The sequence below is a fragment of the Coptis chinensis genome, chromosome 6 (assembly GCF_015680905.1).
Source record: "Coptis chinensis isolate HL-2020 chromosome 6, ASM1568090v1, whole genome shotgun sequence".
In the NCBI taxonomy this organism is placed as follows: domain Eukaryota; kingdom Viridiplantae; phylum Streptophyta; class Magnoliopsida; order Ranunculales; family Ranunculaceae; genus Coptis; species Coptis chinensis.
The window spans coordinates 19,519,010-19,528,752 of record NC_141461.1 but is presented as its reverse complement, the minus strand read 5'-3'; the positions used below and the strand labels follow the sequence as shown (position 1 = coordinate 19,528,752).

Below are 9,743 nucleotides of genomic sequence, written 5' to 3'. Positions count from 1 at the left end.
TTGACAAGTGGGACTCATTGGTTTGAGAGGTTGAGTGTGGTAGACTACCATCACTTCTATTTGATATCGTATCCCGGCATTTGATGTATTCCTAAGAGCAGCTACAATAGCTAGTCTTTCATTAAGTTTCCTTTTCTTAGCTTGTTTTGAACTCTGTCAACATGCCAACAAAAATTACTTTAAATGAGAAACATGTGTATACACAAACATTATCAACAAAAGTCTTACCTCCGCTTTCGACATTTTGTTTGAAGTGAAGTGTCTTTACGTCCTTGTCAAAATCCTGAAATGTCAACGATGCATAATGTGGCAGAAAACATCAAGACACAAAATTGATATGAACAAGACAGAGAGAGTACCAAAACAAATCACAACAAATATTAATAAAACAAACAACCAATACTCATACTAAGATGAACAAACAACCGAAGTGCCAAACAAATCAAATACTAATATTAATAGGAAAAACTACCATAACTAAACAACGGAACTCATAGCGAAAATATTAATACAAAAATGTTTTTACTAAATTGCCGAAAAGTACATGCACTACACATAGTCTCCCTCACAGTCCTTTCTAACATAGCTACCATCTTCATCATCAATGTTCTTGTCAATTCTCGAAACATCTAGTGGTCCTGAGAATATATCGACATTCTCCTCATACATATCCAAGTCATGACGCCCTCTTGGTGGGGATTGTAATACAACATACCAATTGGAATCATTGTTGTCCCTTGAATAAAAAGACTGTTTTAAGCTTGTGATGCTAAAATGAATGGTTCTTTTTCGAAGTGGCGTTGTCCTTGATGGAGGTTAACCAAAGTAAATCCATCTTCCACCTTGACACCATTTCCTACATTTGCCCAATCACAAAAAAAAACAGGCACTTGGAAGCCAATGTAGTCGAGCAAAATTATATCTTTGATGACCCATAGTAAGAAACATTGTTCATGACTTGGTTTTACGTCCTTTGAACTAGATCTACACATAGTTGTTGACTCAAGTGAAACACCACTATTTTGGTTGGACTTCTCAGCACTTTTCTTGTGGTAACGTTGACCTTTGACAATAAATGAAGAAATCGACATTGCTAACTTCCCTCGGTCCATTGGCAATCCACTTTAATGTCTCGAGAGATATTCTCACTAGTGTCCTCTACAATCTGTCCAAATTCATACATAAGTATCACGATTATTATCTACATATGTAAAAAGGGTAACGCAAATACACAAAAGTCACAACCTGAACCTTCTCACGTAGCCATTCGAAAACTTTTCTACATGTCTCTTCCACAACAAATTTCCATTTCTTGAGAGTTGTTTGTTTTGCTTCCAGTAGCTCATCCATATGCTTTCTAACCAAAGAAAAATGGTAAAAAGAAAATTAAGGTACGTCTTTTCAAAACTCTAAATTTCAATAATTATTACCATACTCACTCAAAATATGGCTCGACTACAGCTGTATTGAACAACACATATAGATGGGCAGCATGTAACCTTTCTTTACTTAATCTAATCGAAACTCCTCTAGAATTCAGCCTACCATCAAGTATTGCATCACTTGCAAAACTATCATTTTTACTTCGGCGAGTACTTATCTCAACGGTTTGTTTCATAAATTCACTACAAAATCTCATGCCCTCTTCCGCAAGATAGCACTTTGCAATGGAACCCTCAGGTCTTGCAAAGTTTCTGACATATCCTTTCAACTCTTTCATGTATCTAAAGACAAGAAATAACATCAATAGTAAATAAGAAACAAGTAGTGGAATATAATCATTAACGTTTTATGAATGAGTATAAATTCACCTTTCAAAAGCATACATCCAACGCAAATGAACTGGTCCACCAAGCCCGGTCTTCTCGTGCTAAATGAATTGTTAAATGGATCATAATATCAAAGAAGGATGGAGGGAAGAACCTTTCTAACATGCACAAAGTCTCTCGCAACGTCTCTCTCGAGCTTTTTTAGTCTCTCCAGATTAACGACTTTTTGCATAATTCATTGTAAAAGGCACATAAGTGAAAAATTGCAGTCCTCGGTCCTTTCGGAAGAAGCCCCTTAACAACAATGCGGACAAAAATTGTTGCATTAAAACATGGAAATCATGGGACTTGAGATCTGAAATCTTGAACTCATCCCCGATATAACCCTCCCGATATTTGAGCTATAGCCATAAGGTAGCTTTTTAAATCTTGTAATCTCTTGCAAAAATCCTTTTTTCAACTTTTCGATAGTGTGTGTGTGGTGCGGTGGAAGATAAGTTCATTTGCCACGAACTTACGGATGCAATTCATGCCTAATTCCCAACTGTTGCAAATCTTGGCGAGACTTAAGATGGTCCTTTGATTTGTTCTTCACATTAAATAATGTGGCAATAATGCTTTCGCACACATTTTTCTCTTGGTGCATTACGTCCACATTGTGACGCAAAGGATTATACTGAAAAATTCGAAAAAAATTAATATTGCTCAAAAAAAATAAAGTTGGCTTACCTAGGGTATCTAAGAGGGTGGAGGACCACTGAGTATGGGGGCATGCAGTGCACTCTAGAGGGTGCAATGGGGGCATGATAATGCAAGTGTCATAAGGTCATACATTTCTAGTTAGGCCAAAATATCAGTTCATTTTAGTGAACTGACCGCCTTTCCATCAGTAACTGTGGCCCTTACTCCCCTTAGACTATTTCCACACTAGTCGAGTCAGATTCCACCTAAATAGTATCAAACAGTGTCACAATGTGTCTTAAAATTATTTAAAACTCCTAAGGCCTTTAGTAATTCAGCAGGGGTCTTGTTAAAAATATACTGCCCCAGGCACATAACTAGAGCATACTTGGGTTTGGTTCAACCTCAGGTAGTATGGAGTAGAGGTTTGAACACTTAATTTAATTGACAAGTACAATTCTACAATGGTACATTCTATATTTTCAGCACAAGCATGGATAGTATGTAGTGACAGAGTTGTTATAGACATCTTAGGGCATAGAGTTCAGAGTGGTCAACCTAGGCTTCTAGATAATTACTTCAAAATATATATATATATATATATGTGGAAAGTATAAAACATTACCTCCCAATAAGGCAAATCAAAAAATATTGACCTCTTCTTCCACATTAGAACATGTTCTTCCCTCTTCCTCTTCTTCGTTTTGTTTTCATCTTTTCCAAAGTCATTTTCTATTTTGTCCACCACAACCTTAATTTCTGAACCAGACATAACTTTAGGTTTCTCCCGATATTCATGCTTTCCATTGAACCATCTTCTTTTCTTTCGAAATGAGTGATTTGGCTAGAGGAGGAAACATCTATGATCCATGTAAACTGTTTTACCACTAAAGGGCAACCACATTGAATTTGTATTAACACCACAAGTAGGGCATGCAGTTTTACCCTTTGTTGTGCAACCGGCTAAGTTCCCAAGGGTGGGAAAATCATTCACAGTCCACATTAGTACTGCCTTTAGGTTGAAGATAGTCTTAGTAAATGCATCATAAACCTCCACTCCTTTATTCCACAACTCCATTAAATCATCGATAAGTGGTTGTAGATATACGTTGATTTCATTTCCAGGTTGCTTTTTTCCAGGAATCAGTAATGCTAGCATCAAATGTTCCTTTCTCATGCATAGCCATGGCGGGAGATTGTATGTACACAACATGACTGGCCAGCAACTATGCATTGAACTAAGATTACTAAATGGGTTAACTCCATCAGTAGCAAGACCAAGTCTAAGGTTGTGTGGCTCTGCGAGAACAATGGCCATTTCTTGTCAACTTCTTGCCATGCCTCCATCTTGGGTGTCGCGATGTTACCATCTGTACTTGTTGTTGTTGTGATGCCACCTTAAATGTTCAGCCATCTTTGGCAATTGAAACATTCTTTTTAAACCTTGGTATTATAGGAAAATACCTTAACACCTTGCGGGAACACCTTTTTTAATCTCATTGGTCTTCTCATCCACAAACCATCGCTAAGAATTGCATTTTGGACACTCATCAATTTTCTCATCCCTAAAAAGATAACAATCGTTAACACAAGCGTGTATCTTTTTCTCTTCGAGTTGAAACTCTTTGATTAACGAAGTCTGCCGAGTATGAGGAGTCGGGAATGGTGTTCCCTCACTGGTAACATATCTTGCAATACCCTTAGAAGCCCATCAAAAAACTATCCAAACACCATGCGTAACTTTAAGCTTGTACAAGACAACATTTTTTGCTGCCAACTTTGTGTATTTGGTGCAACCTCGGATATAGAGGGAGTTCAGCATTTTCAAAGAACTCTTCAAACTCTGCACCCATTCTCTCTTGATAATCGGTTCGAAAAGCATCGTCATGCTCAAATGCAGCTTCACATAATTCATGTGTCTCTGTGGTTTCTATACCAGATTGCACTGCATCTAGTGGCTCCCCGTGCCAAAACCAAGTAGTATACGTCATATCCATACCATTTATCACCAAGTGTTCGATGACCTTGTTATCATCTCCACGACGAAAATTCTGACATACTTTGCAAGGACATCTCAATTTCTTTTCTCCAGTTCTAGTTTTAGCAAGTTCCACAAAGTTCTCAGCCGCTTTTCTATACTCTACTTCATTTCTATTAAAAAAAAAACAAAACAAAACAAAACCAAACAAAATAGAAGAAAAACAAAAAAGAAATTACTAAATGTGGTAAATATATGTCAAATTTTATGAAAGGCAATATAAGGACTTTTTTTCAGAACCTCTGCCAATGGACCCAAGCTTTATCCATCATTATGCTACCACTTCCTAACTTCAAATCTGATCTGACATAAGCAAAAGAGTTAAGTCGCTAAACCACTTCCATAGTTATTTAACCTACACCTACATCAAAGCACGCTAAACTACATTGCTGAAACTAGAACACATTATCACATAAATCAACGATCAAAACTTGAACCAAAGAACAATTGAACCATAGATTAAGTAAACATGAACCACCAATAGTACTAGTTATTAGTACAACCAAAATAAAAGAAAGCTACAATCAAAAACTGAAAAATTGAAATTCAAGTAATCATTCATATAGGCTATAAATTATTGGCAATAGAGACGAGCAATAAACATGCATTACCCGACCAAATGATGAAATTTTCTATTCCTTTTCTCAAGAAAAAAATATATAAACTAGTTTAATTATGCATGTTTTGATGTTATCTAATTACTAATAATTTTGGCATAAAATTACATAACCCCAATTCATAATTCACTAATTACAAATGATTCAACATAACGCATACAAACACCCCACACTACCAAAAAATGAGTTTACCCGACCGAGGCCATAAAGAATACTCGACGGATTCGATGCGTAGGAAGTTCCCAACACATTATGTCCGGCCGGGTATAATCGACCATCTATCGGGCAATCTCAATGGGTACCCAACGGTTCTACGAGAGGATTAACGGTAGGCATATCTCTTCCAAATACCAAGCACAAACTAATGTGTGATTCACAAGAGTATTTAGTATTTACATATGCATGGTAGTTTTCTACATCATTGCTTCATGTGGGAGTTTAAAATGCAGGAAATGTGGAACTGAGTGAACTGTCCTTATGCAAGTGATAATTTCTTAAATTTTACTGAGGATTTTAGGGACAAAAATGTATCACCATCATTCAAGATGCTATCGGAAGTTGCACATAATAAAGGGATCACTATAGTTGGTGGATCTATACCTGAACAATGTGGTGGGAGGTTGTATAATACCAGCTGTATATTTGGAACAGATGGAGAACTACTGGCTGAGCACATGAAGGTATTTGAATTAATTTCGATAAGTCAGCTTAAATTATGCTACCATGGTGTCATTTAGGCCCTTTGATAACTAGGGCATGTAGTTTGATGAATTTTAGACACTTTCATTTTTGATGATCGGCAGGTGCATCTGTTTGACATCAACGCACCTGGAGATATTTCCTTCAAGGAATCTGACAACTTCACTTCTGGTGATAGACCTACTGTTGTGGATACAGGTACTTATTATATATGTAGGAATTAACAAAAGAAACTTCATTCTGATACTTTGCATCCACTTATGGTGATACTGGCCTGGACCGCCTGGTCTGTGACCAATATATATCTGGTGTTTAGTCGACCTCTGGAAGATGCATAATACCATGATCTCGGACAATTAGGCCAAGTGATGAATTGGACATCTTCTAACCTTTGTTTTTCTTGGTGTGTGCTTCAGATATGTCATTCACCAAAATCATTTACAAAGAATGTCAAAACTATTTTTTGCAGCCATCTAGTTAGTGATGCTTAATGTGGTGGGGCTTCAATTTGGTTCTATTTTGTGTTGGATAGTTTCTCTTTTCGCAAGATGAATGGGGGGTTTTGACCTTTTGTAGTAATACAAACTTTTGGTTGAGAGAAGTATTCTTAATTTAGTGCAAACTTAGCTCTTTGGTGCTAGTGGTCTTCTAATTGTATGTTTTCGTTTTTATTATTATCATCATCGTCATTATTATTATTATCATCATATTTTATTCTCATCTTAAAACTCTCACAGTATAAACGTAGATCTTTTCTCTGTTAAATGTTCTGCTTGCTTGCTAATATTAAAGTTACTATGATTGGATACCAGGTGCTCATCTTATTTGCTATCCAGAGCATTCAACATGAGTCTTGGTGAGGAATCGTGGGGAGCTAGTACAGAGAACAAGGCAAGAGTATATCATGAGTCATATTCTTGTCATCATCGAGCCTGTTATATGATTGATTCTATCGCCTGATTAAGCTTGTCCCTTATGCAATACCATGATTATAGTTCCTTCATGATACAATATACCTTCGTGTTCATTTACTGATCTTTTCTTTCCCATTATGTTTCCAGGGCAGCTGATAATTAGGTGTTTTTCAAATCTAATTCTCCGTTATATATTTCTGAGATTGAAAATGGGTTTGTGAATTTTGTATCTATTCTTTTTTATTTTGTTGACAGTTGTTTGTGGCAACTTGCTCACCAGCTCGAGACTCTAGTGGCTCTTACATGATTTGGGGGTCATTCAACACTTGTTGGATCAGTAAAACGTCTTTAATCTGAAGTGTTCAGTGTTTTAATGATAGTCACCAACATGAGCTTTTCTTCTACTTCGCAGTTTGGTGAGATAATTGAAACTGCAGTTCATGAGGAGACAACTGTTATTGCTGAGGTCAATTATTCCATGATTCCATTGCGAAGGTACTTCTTCATACTGAAAAGTAGAAGGATATTAGGTGAGGTTGGTTTTGCTTGTGCCAGATTCAATCCCATCGACCAATTTTATTGCCAAGTCATTGTAAAAACACTTCCCAACATCTTGATCTCCCTTTTTTAATGTGATTCAACTTTCAAATGTGTTAAATGACGAAGTCCTACACTTTCGAATTGTATAACAGCTGTAATTTCTTTTCTCCCTTCACCTTGCTTAATACAAAAGTCTGAAGAATGTTTAGATATTTAAACTCTCTCCGTCTACTACTAATTGTATTGAATGTGTGCAGGGAAAACCTTCCCTTGAGAAAGAAATGGAGTGACATACACAAATTTGTTGACATCCAAGAAATGAACAATGGGGCGGTTTCATAATGTTGTCCACTTCTCTTAAGTTCACCACAATCGGGTTTATAGAGCTTTTGACATATACTTTTTTGTTTCCTTAATGTTTACGATTGAAATGTCCATTATAAATTCTTGTAGAAGTAGCATAAATCCGAATCAGATTATCTAAATTTAATCTATTTTTTCATTTTCATATCGGGCTATAAACAATTGTAGTTATCCCCTAGCCTCGTGTGGTGGATTTTGCACATAGTTGGCCTTTTACTCTCTAGTCTTGATTTCCTTCACTGTTTTGGTACCCAAGGAACTTTATCCAAATTGTTGTGTTTGGCTCTAACAAAGAGCTAATTAATCTTTATCTAATTTCCCATAGATGGATTTCAGCAGTCCTTGTGGCTAATGGAAATAAACAAGTACCCATCGTAAATTTGTACATCTAGTGGGCAGTTTTAGTAGTAGTAATGTAGTATATATATCGCCACCTCATTTTGCTATGTTAAAAATGACAAATCTGATATGTCTTTGTTAATGTGTTTGTCATGCATTTCCTACATATTACACGATAAAGACAATAATCTGAGGCCTTACGCACGGATGGCCTATTTAGATAATCATAACCCTCTTACTTTCCTTTGATACTCTATTACATATATGCTTTCAAGTGCATTGTATACGAGGTTTCACTATCTGTTCATTTTCAGTTATTTTTTTGTGATGGTTCTCTAACTTGATTTCAGTACTTTAAATTTGCAACATTTGTCATCCCCAAAGCGTATTACAATAGTTTCAGTAGTCATTGTGGCAGTTGAACAATTCTATACCTTCGAACCCGATAATTTGTGGCTCTTGTATGGTTATTTTTATCCTTCTTTGAGATAATAGGGCCATTTGCTATTGTTCAATCTTCTTTGTTTCATTTAGAATTCCACAAGAATTTGTTGCTTTCAATTTTTGAACTGCTTAGTCCCCCTTTTCCTTGAAAACCTCTACAAAGTTTCACGTGGCAACATTTTCAAAAATATTAGGGATAATATTGTTGTTTCAACTCCATATCGGTAATAATATGTAATTGGTTGTCGGTTATCTGTTTCTTAAAAGTTGGTTTGTTTGTTGAGCTTCGACTTTTTCGTTTCAACGGTGAGACACCACGTTATGGTATGGGAAGTGAGACTCCTATGCATCTATCACTTAATCCACTACATCGTGTATATGACTCTATGCGAGATCCTAGAAGTAGTGTCTAAAACTGTTGGAATGTTCATCGACAAAGGTTATCAACGCCGACGGCCTATTCGACTAATTTGAACCGCCCGAAGCCTATGCCGTCGAGCATTTTCCACGGTCTTGCATCAGTTTTCGTCGGTCCGGGTAAAGTCGTTTCTTTTGTAGTGCCAATTCATGATTAATTAAAAATATCAAATATACAAACCAATAACAAACACTACAGTTCATAATTCACTAAAGCAATTTAACACTTCATACAACACAAAACCCAAATTCACAAATAATCATCAGACGACTAAGTTGGAGTTTGACTTTGTACAATAACATATAATTTTAGAATCAAATATGAGAAGATGGATGAATTTGATGAACTTACCAAAATATTCAGGCTTGAGATGTTCACGTTGTTTGGCTTAATTTCTTCAAACTCAATTCACCTGAACACCCAGTACACAAACAAGAAAAAAAAAACAATTGAAGTAAAATTGAAATAAAGACAAAATAACTAAGACTGAAATGGAACTAAAATTCAAAAACTTTAACAAAGATGAATTTTTTTAACAAAAATTCAAAAGACGAATTTTTATTTGTTAAAAATAAAGATGGAAATGAAAACACATGGGGTTTTTTTTTTTATGAAAGAGAAGATGAGCACATTACATTATAATCTGTTTTTAGCTTTTCTTCGCAACCTTTTCTCCGACTTTTGACGACTGGGTTTATCCGATAAAACTTTTTGGCTTTGTTTTGAGATGAAGAGAAGGAATGAATTGATGGGTCGGTGGAGATAAATGTGGTGGTGGGGTGATTGGAGGGTTTGGATTAGAGAGAAAACAGTGGTGGCTGTTTTCCTTTTTTAGTTCTTAATTCGGAAAGAAGAAAATTGAGTCAAAAAAGAAGGGCGCGAGCTAAAAATTGGCTGGGTTTTTCATTTTTAGCGGGCTTA

The 9,743-nt window shown here is 36.0% G+C and overlaps 1 long non-coding RNA gene across 1 annotated transcript; it reads right to left on the bottom strand.

Annotated features, from left to right (window-relative positions):
• Positions 1 to 32: 32 nt before the first annotated feature.
• On the bottom strand, positions 33 to 9,743 carry LOC147491980 (uncharacterized). Its single transcript, XR_015199745.1, has 4 exons — positions 9,458 to 9,743; positions 9,174 to 9,234; positions 229 to 283; positions 33 to 153 (listed from the first exon to the last, which is right to left on the bottom strand). It is a non-coding gene; the product is annotated as an uncharacterized LOC147491980 (long non-coding RNA).